The sequence below is a fragment of the Microtus oregoni genome, unplaced genomic scaffold (assembly GCF_018167655.1).
Source record: "Microtus oregoni isolate MIOR12 unplaced genomic scaffold, Mior012 000009F_ref0000495, whole genome shotgun sequence".
In the NCBI taxonomy this organism is placed as follows: Eukaryota; Metazoa; Chordata; class Mammalia; order Rodentia; family Cricetidae; genus Microtus; species Microtus oregoni.
In genome coordinates, this window is record NW_024543068.1 from 10,587,893 (window position 1) to 10,597,752 (window position 9,860).

At 45.8% G+C, this 9,860-nt stretch overlaps 1 long non-coding RNA gene and 1 other non-coding gene across 2 annotated transcripts; one reads left to right on the top strand and one right to left on the bottom strand.

Moving 5' to 3' along the window:
- Positions 1-280: 280 nt before the first annotated feature.
- On the bottom strand, positions 281-8,161 carry LOC121452236. The gene is made up of 3 exons (XR_005974833.1): positions 7,977-8,161; positions 3,933-4,128; positions 281-1,625 (listed from the first exon to the last, which is right to left on the bottom strand). It is a non-coding gene; the product is annotated as an uncharacterized LOC121452236 (long non-coding RNA).
- Positions 8,162-9,753: 1,592 nt separating this feature from the next.
- Positions 9,754-9,860, top strand: LOC121452642. Its single transcript, XR_005974886.1, has one exon. It is a non-coding gene; the product is annotated as a U6 spliceosomal RNA (small nuclear RNA).

Sequence of the window (9,860 nt, forward strand, 5' to 3'; positions counted from 1 at the left end):
CAAAGGGGATGCCTGGGGCTTCTGGCCAGGTAGGCCAGCATTAATCTGCTAGTTCCGGCTCCCAGTGAGAGCTTTTCTCTAAAGTTGAGATAGATGGCTCCTGAAGACCAACACTCAAGGTGTCCTCTAGCTCTCGTGTGCACACACATATGTGCACATACGCACACACAAATTTATATATGCAAACAAAAAAGAACTAAGAGCCTGAAATTGATAAAGGAAATTAAGTTTATTTACAGTTTGACCAAACCAGGAAGAGAGACTCCTAGTTTCTCTCCACTTCCTCCGTAGCAGCATTACAGCTCTATAGATAAGATGAAATAAGTCAGGAAATCTGCAACGTGGAGTTGTCAGAGCCCTGTGGAATGTCTTCCTGGGAAACAAGTTCCTCTAGCTAGCTGGTGCCAGGACTTAAGTCTTTCCCTTCCACCAGCATGGGATTCCTGGGGAAATTTTAATTATCTGGAGTCTATTGTTTCAATAGCCTGATAGCCAAAGGGAAGGGCATAAGTGTCTCTTCTTCTGACCAGCTCCTCTCCTGCCATAGCTGGGACAGCACCTCAACGGGCTGAACTAGCAGCTGCCTGATGTTAGGATGAAGTCCTGCCCAGTTGTTCATCAGGACTACCTGGAGGGTATATCTCCGTCCAGAACTTGCTTCTCAGGGGCTGATTGCCTAATCTTGGAGCCCAAGATCTCAAAACGAAGGCTGGAAAGCAAGCAATCAGTTTCCAAAGACTCAAATACCATAGGCTGGATGGCTTTTTTTTTTTTTTAATTTGGGTGGGGACAACCTTTTGAAAATTTGAATGAAAAAGTCAGTCCTCCTAATTTAAATTTAAATTCTCTTTTCCTTGCTTAATGTCAAAGAAGATTTGAGACAGATAAAGCATTCATCCCCCCCGCCCCATGCTTTATCATGTTTTCAACCTGTTTTGAAGATGGTGACGGTGTCAAGACCTGCAGCTCAGTGGATTCCTTACAAGGCCACCATGCACCTTGGAAACCATACAAAAACAAAGACATCATTAAGAAGTCTTTTCTACTGGTGTAAAAAGTGTGAACTGCTCACCCAGAACTTGGGTCTCTTTGTAGTTTACCCGTGTCCCTTTTAAGACTTGAAAAGCTGCTTTTATCTAGTGTAAGCCTCATCCACTGGAGCCCGGGGACAGGATCCGGAGCCCTCATTGAAGTGACAGCCATCCACCTGCAGAGCCGCAGTGCTTTTGGTCTTCGGCTTTGTGGTCAGAGATAACAGGATCACCCACAGGATCTGCCCACGGGGTGAATCCGGGAGAACTCATGGCAATGCCACGTAATAATAGTCTGATGAAATTCTCCCTGCAGCAACTTGTGACAGGGCATGGGGATTTTCTCCAGTGTCATCACACCCCAGCAGGGGTGATGGTGTCATCCAGGTGCAGGTGTTCTCAGCTGTCCTTTACCTGTTGTCTCCCCGTGTCACAGCCAGCCAAGAAAGCAGACGACAGGCTCATCTCTATTACGAGGGGAATTACCAAGTGGTTGCCTAGCAACTCCAGTAGAGCAATCAACACGGTCTCTGTTGTGGTATATGGAGTGGTTGGCTTTCCTCTCAAGAACATTTGCATATTTTTCTTGGGTCTCTGGGAAAAAAAAAATAGGTATGTCTCTCCCCAGCTCCGAAGCTATTTAAATGATCTTTGTCTTGCTTTTCCTTCGGCATTCACGCTAGGGTGGTTCATTATCACAATAAATGACAATTATTTGCTCTGATTATTAACACAGCAAATGCTCCAATTCAATTCAATTCAATAAATGCTTCCCATGTTCCACAAAGCACTCTACACACTATAAAGAATTCTGAGGATGAACAAGTGTGGCCCCTGTTCTTAGCCAACTCGAAATTTTGTGTAGATAGGTGGGGAGCACAGCTCAATGGTAGAGCATTTACCCAGCACACACAAAACCCAGGGCGTGGTCCCCCGCCCCGGAGGTGGCGGGGAATAATGAATATAATTGCTTACATCTTTGATATGTATAGGAATTGCTTGTTTACATGTGTGAAACAAATGTGTATATGCGATAGAAAGGTATTTTTATTTAGGATAATTCCTTTGTGTTTGATCAAAGGATGGGTTTTTTTTTTTTCACTTTTATAGATTCCTGCCTTTCTAACTTACAGCTGCAATCAGTTCAAAAAGCTGTAATCAGTTCACAATCACTTTTAAGACCCAGCTCCTACTGGAATCTAAATAATTAGCAGCTCTTAAAAGGCTCTTGTAGGAACGTGTTGCAGCCGCTGTCTGATAGGCTGGCGCAGCCCAGCGCCAGCCTGTACCGCAGTCTTTCAGCGTAATTGCTGCTGCGGTGCTCACCGCCTGCACCTCTATTTTACACATTGCAGTTTAAAGGAGCCTCTTCCCTACCTTTCTTTGTCTGCTTGGGAGCAATGTGACTGCCTCTTTGATCCTTTCTAACTCAGACCGACAGGGAGCAATAGAGGGAGGACTGTACGCCATCATCAACGAGGTGGCGACCCAGGAGTCCACCATCTGCATCCATGCCCCTTGGGCAACCAGAGATCAACCAGGGATGCAGAAATCTGCCATGAAGGGATGGGGACCTTGATACCATGCCCAGAGAGTCTGTCTGGACCAAAGGAGTAAAGAATGACTCAAATTGAATCCGTGTGCTCTTCTGGAAAATATGATAAGGGTTTGCAAAGCAAGTCGACCAATTGTCAATGTGAAGATAACTAACAGCTTAATGTCAAAGTTAGGAAAAGAGCCTGAGGCTGGAGAGACGGCTAAGAGGTTAGGAACACTTGCTGATCCTGCAGAGGACCTGGATTCGCTCCCCAGCACCCACATCTCCCTCAAAAACAAAACCAAAAAGCAATGGTAATGGCTCCTGCTGTCGAGCTGACAGCCACAGTTCCATCCCCTGAACCAATCTCAGGATACACAGTGGGGAAGCAGAAAATCAAAGCACAGAGTCGTCCTTTAACCTCCACATGCGTGCTATGGCATGTTCTTGCCCATCCCCCAAGACAAGTAAATAAAATAAAAAAAAATGTTGAAGTGGACCTAGGACAGATACTCTGCTGCCCTTTGATGCCGGCAACCCCTTCACGGCTATAATCTATATTCCGTATTCGCCATTTATTCAGAGCATCTTCTTCTTCAGCTGAAATAGCAAAAATTTTGCCTCAGAAGCCTATATCCAATCCTATCTGATTCATTGTCCCTAACACAGAACAAAAACCTATTTTCTTTCCATTCAGAAGCGCTACAGCAAGCTTTCTCTAGGTGCTGCTGTGGGGACAGAGATATCCCTCGTTTTTAACTAAAGAGCCCTCCAAGAAGTGGGGGGCTGGGCAATCAACTAGTCCCCAATGCTGTTCTGTAAGTTTTATCTATTTACTTTTCAATTTATTTTTATTTTATTCTTTTTTTTTTTTTAACCTATGCACCGTGTGAGTATGTGTGCCTGGCGCCCTGGGAGGTCAGAAGAGGGTATAGGATCCCCTGGATCTGGAGTTGCAGGTGGTTGAGAGTGGTCACGCAGGTGCTGGGAATCAAACCCAGTCCCCTGGAAGAGAAGCCTGTGCTCTTAACTACTGACTCATCTCTCTAGCCCCTATTTATTTATTCTATGTTTATATTTTGAGATATGTAATCCACACTGGCCTTAAACTCCCTCTCTAGCTGAAGTTGACCTTGAACATCTGTCTGATCCTCCTGGAATGCCTGTGGTGCTGGAGAGCAAACCCAGGGCTTCCAGAACACACCCCAAGCCCCTTTTGATTTCAGGGGTTTCAGGGTTAGGGATTGAATGAACCCAAGGCCTGCTTTGTAGCCTTGTGCAAGCGACAAGTATGCACTTTACCAAGGAGCCCACGGCATTTTTCATGGTGTCATTGCTAAAGACAGAATTTTATTATGACCCACCTATAGAAGAAAGAAGGCCTGGTATCTTAGAATGCCGAACTTCAACATCCCGATTGTACCTCTCTGTGTCCCAGCCTACACGTCATTAGCCTCTCCGGAAGGTCTCCTTGTCACGCTGTTTCTGGAAAGCCCTCTAGGGCTCAGGAGCAAACCAACTATGTTCTTCTACTTCAGCTTCTCCGGTGACCTGTAAACCCTGTAAAAAGGAACGCCTCTGTAAGAACATCATCTCTCTGCTGGGAACAAATATTCTCTCCCCTCTCTGCTAAGGCCTCCGTAGGTCAGCAAGTTGCCAAAGAGGAAGGCAGGAAGAGGCAACAACCCTCTCACTGAGTGTGTACTGTTTTCTTTTCTTAGAATATTATCATCTTATTTCTTTGTGTATTTATTTAGAGAAAGGGTCTTTCTAAGTTGTCCTGGATGTCCTGGAACTCCCTATATCCACCAGGCTGGACTCGAATTCACGGAGATTCTCCTGCCTCTGCCTCCCACGTGCTAGACTCAAAGGGATATACTACCCTTTTACACACTGTAGTGTACTTCCTTAACTAGTTGGACCTCACACACACTGGTGGTGTACTTTTTTAACTAGTTGGACTTGATGAACTTAATCCCAGCACTCAGAAGGTAGACAGGCAGATCTCTGTGAGTTTGGGGTCAGCCTGGTCTACATAACAAGTTCCAAGCCATCCAGGGCTGCATAGTGAGACTCTACCTCAAAAGGCCCAAAAGAAACAAAGCAAAACTGCTTGTGCTGTGGGACAATGGTCTGTACCCTGTCACCTGTATTTTAAATAAACGCTGATGGCCAGTAGCCAGGCAGGAAGTAGAGGCGGGGCAACGGGAATTCTGGGAAGAGGGAAGTTTCAGTCTGCAGTCATCACCCATAGAGCAAGCAAGATGTGACTGCCTCGCTGAAATCGGTACCAAGCCACGTGGCTAACACAGACAAGAATTATGGGCTAATATAAGTTATAAGAGTCAATAAGAAGTGTGGACTAATATGCCAATCAGTTTATAATTAATATAGAGCTCTGTGTGACTGAACGACTGCCTGATGGGGCAGGATTGGGTGGGACAGAAACCTCTGTCTCTGTCTACATGCTTGTGATTTTACTTGCTCAAAATCTTACACAATTCCTTCTCCTTTTCTCACTCCAGCTTTTCCCTTACTGGGGCTAAAAGCAAGCTGTGCAAGCTAGGATGGAGAGTGGCAAACAGGTGATTAATTCCTCCCCATTGTTCTTCTCTTCTTCCCAGGGAACCTATCACTTAAACAACTCCAATAAAACTCAAACCTTCCCTCTACCCACAAAAAAGGAGCAAGAGTAAACCAGTCAGTACAAATGATTGCTATTCTTTGGGCCAGCTGAGAAGGCTGGTGACATTCTGGAAATCCCATTCCAGCATCCATAAAACCTAGGCATGTTCGAGGTTCATTCCTTGTATAACTTTAAAATGGGAACAGAGAAACTTCTCAGTGCTTAAGAGCACTTACTAGTCATTCAGAGGACATGAGTTCAGAACCCAGGGCCCAAGTAGGGAAGTTCACAAATGCCTATAATTCCACCTCTGTGGGATCTGGCCTCCAAGAGTTCCCGCATGCACGTGACATACATTTCTACAGACATATACATACATAAACACAAGCTCATGAATAAACAAATGCTAAAAATAAAGGTTTTTTTTTTTTAAAGCTTTAAATGGAGGGCTGGAGAGATGGCTCAGCAGTTAAGAGTACTGGTTGCTATTCCAGAGAAATTAAGTCTGGTTCCTAGTAGCCATATGGCAGCTCGTGACTTTTTTGTAACTCCAATCCTAGGGGATCCAATCAAGGGCACTACATGTACATAGTAAACAGTCATACATGCAGTAAGAATAACCATACACAGAAAAAAATAAAAATAAAGGTTAAGGGCTGGAAAGATGGCTCAGAGGTTAAGAGGACTGGCTGTTCTTCTAGAAGTCCTGAGTTCAAGTCCCAGCAGCCACATGGTGGCTCACAACCATCTGTAATGAGATCTGGCGCCCTCTTCTGGCCTGCAGGGATACATGCAGGCAGAATATTACATATGTAATAAATGAATCTTTAAATTAAATATTTATTTTAACTTAAAGACGATGTCAAGTGGCCATTTGTGGTGATGCACGCCAGTAGGATTTGCTGAAGGAGGCAGAGGCAGGAGGATCACGAGTTCGAGGCCAGCCTGGGTTACACATTTTTATAAAAAAAAAAAGACTATGTCAAGTGTTAGTTTAACTTAAAGATGATGTGTTAGGCATAGAGGTGACATCCCAGCACTCAGGAGTACGAGAAGCTCAAGGCCAGCCTCTGCTATATGAGACATTGTCTAACAACAACCTACGTGAAGTATACAACCCCACTCCTTTGTTTTGTTTTTCTTTGCTTTGCTGGTTTTTGTTGTTGTTGTTGTTTTGTTTCTCAAGACAAGAGTTTCTCTGTGTAGCTCTTGGTGTCCTGGAACTTGCTCTGTAGACCAGGCTGGCCTTGAACTCAGAGATCTGCCTGCCTCTGCTGGAATTAAAGGCAGGTGCCACCACCATCGCCACCCCACTCTTCAATGCTCCTCTTGGAAGTTGGACGTCATGAAACTCAGTTGGTAGAGTACTTGCCTGGCCTGTGGGAAGCTCTAGGTTTGGTCCCAGTACCAGCATAGAACTGGATATGACAGCCTGCTCCTATAATCCCAACACCCGAAGGGAGAGGCGGGAGGATCAGAAGTTAAATTATCCTCAGCAACAGAGCGATGTCAAGGTCAGTTTAGAATACATGAAACCCTGCCTCAAAACAAAATTTTAAAATAGTGGTGACAATTTAAAACAAAGAGGTTTTCTAATAGACATTAGGGTAGGGAAGAGCCACTTCACAGGGACCCCGAGAGGTCGAGAGGTGCTTTCCCATGAGCATGGCGGTGGCGGAGTTCCAAGTGTAACGCCTCCCTCGTGTTGTTCTTGTGCCACAAGAATTTTCTCCGTAGAAACACCCACTCCCAGCCCCAGAAAAGAAGCCAACACAAAGCCAGCTACTTCTATCCTGAAAACACAAACGACAAAGAGAGAAATGTTATCACCCTGAAAGCAAATGTCAGAGCGTGACGGACCACGCACGCGAGTATGCTAGACGGAAGGCGAGGTGGGCGGAGCTACGTCCGATGGCGGGAGACTACCAGGCCTGCTTCCTACAAGCTGGGCTCCTGCTATGATAGCCTCCATCAGCCGTGGCAAAACACCAGAAGTAAAGAGAGGAAAGGGTGCGGTGACATGTGGTTTCAATTCTTTTTTCTTTTCTTTCTTTTTTCTTTTTTCTTTGTTTGTTTTCAAGACAGGCTTTCTCTGTGTAGTCCTGGATCTCCCTCTGTAGACCAGACTATGTTCTTATACAAAACAAAGAAACAAACAAAGACAAGAATAGTGGCACACACCTTTAACACCAGAACTCTTGAGTCCCTGTGAGTTCAAGGCCAGCCTGATCTACATTACCTACATAGAGAAACCCTGTCTCAAAAAAAAAAAAAAAAGGAAGAAAAAATGTAAAATGGGCTACCCTGAGAAACAGTTCAATTCCCAGAACCCACATTTAAAAAAAGCCAGATAGCCTAGAATGCTCACAAGTTCAGAAGCAAGAAACAAGAGGGGTCCAGCTTCAGAGAGGTAGAAGGCAAGACCCACCTCCTAAGAGTTGTCCTCTGACTTCTACACAGACACACACTCACACACACACACGCACACACACACCATACACACACATATCATATATACCCACCATACACATACACACACATCATATACACAAATAAATTTATTAGATAAAACTGAGAGATGGCTCAACAGTGAAGAGTGCATGCTGCTTTTGCCAAGGGTCCACTTTCGGTTCACAGAACCCTTACCGCACTCAGCACCACACAGCCTGACTCCCCCCGGCCACCTTTCGTCTTGGAATCTTTCCCATGCCACCTCTTCCCATTCAGAACTCTCTCCCTTTGCTATTGCTTTTTTTTTTTTTTTAAATAAGGTCTTGTGTACCTCTAAGCAGCTGAGGTCGGCCCTCAATGACTCATCCTCTTGCCTCTGCCTCCTCCCAAGGGTTGAACCACAGTACATGGTTTCGGTTTTTGGGTTTTGTTTTTGTTTTCTGCGGATTGAACCAAGGATCTCATGCATGCCATTTAAGTGCTCTTCCAGCTCAGCTGTAACCCCGGCTCCTTTGGCTTTTTGTGTACAGCGTGTGCGCCTGGCCATCTGGCAACCCCTTGTTCACCCATTCACGTGTTCTCTGCTGGCTTTGTTTATGGTTTTCCTGGCTGGGTGGGGGGAAAGCAGTATAAGCTCCCACGTCCCTCAGGCTGGCCATGTGGGCACTCACCCTCCCCTTCGGGCCCCTCTCATCTCCTTTATTCCACATATTTGACACATGAGGCAGTTTCCGCTTGCAAAGCACAGCCAGTCCCCTGATTGATTCCAGCACCGGGAATGCCCAGGACAGAGGCAATGAAGTGTGTGACTGGCGAGGACTTCTCACTGAATATCTGAAGGACAGGGTGGCCCCAGATGGAAGACATGTCTCTGAACGGACTGGAACGTGGGGCTCTTTAGCAATGAAAATGGACCAGACTGTGACCTGAGAAGCCATGAGACAGACCTGTGTGGAAAACAAATCAACAACTCCCTCTCCACCTGGGAGAAGAAACTAGCAGATGGCTTTTAGTAAAACCGGAAGTGCTTTGGTACATTGTTACTTGTTCAACATCCCTCTTTCAGCATTAGCTTTGGCCAAAGAAAGTCTGTTATGGTTTAAGTAAAATGCTGCAGGTCCCCGAGTGGCGGCAGTGTGCAACGGGCCATGAGACCATGCCACAGGTCCCACGGTGGGCCATGAAGGCAGCCAGGTCCCAGGCAGGAAGCCACGTGGTGGGTGAGAGACGGAGATGGATAGACATGCCATGCAGAGTGAAGCTGGATATGTATTTAGTGGGTTATGATAGGGAAGGGGAGAAGGGGGGAGAGCAGAGAGAGAGAGAAACAGAGAGGGGGGAAGGGAAGAAGTAAGGAGAAGGGGGAGACAGAAACTGTCTCTTAGAGAAAGAGAGAGAGAGAGAGAAAAAAAAGAAGGGACTCAGACTGGAAGCTAAAGATCAGCTTGCCTCAGTGGATGGGGGTGGGGGTGGGCGTGGCATGTCTCTTAAAGGGACAGGACAAACCATTATAAAGTCTCTGGACTGCACATGGGCTCTCTATTAAAAGGACGTAGAACATCACTTTCGCAGGAAATGCAATGGCCAGGATATAGACAAAGCCTTGTTAACCACCAATGTTATGGAACAAAGGCACAGAAAGACTTAAATAGGACCTTGGTGTGGTTCTCCTAAAGGAACAATTGCTGCGAGATACTTGATTACACTATGCAGAGATGTGTCACTGTGATTGGTTTAATCAAGAGCTAAACAGCCAATAGATAGGCAGGGAAAATAGGCGGGACTTCCAGGCAAAGAGAGGAACTGGCGATGAATCTAGGCACACAGAGGAGAGCGAGGAGAGGCAGAATAAGTTGGAGGTGAAGAATGAAAGAAAGGAGCCGGGCGGTGGTGGCGCACGCCTTTAATCCCAGCACTCGGGAGGCAGAGGCAGGCGGATCTCTGTGAGTTCGAGACCAGCCTGGTCTACAAGAGCTAGTGCCAGGACAGGCTCCAAAGCCACAGAGAAACCCTGTCTCGAAAAACCAAAAAAAAAAACAAAAAAAAAAAAAGAATGAAAGAAAGGTAAAAAGCCACATGGTAGAACAACGATTAAAAAATATGGGTCAGTGCTCGCTTCGGCAGCACATATACTAAAATTGGAACGATACAGAGAAGATTAGCATGGCCCCTGCACAAGGATGACACGAAAATTCGTGAAGCATTCTATATTAAA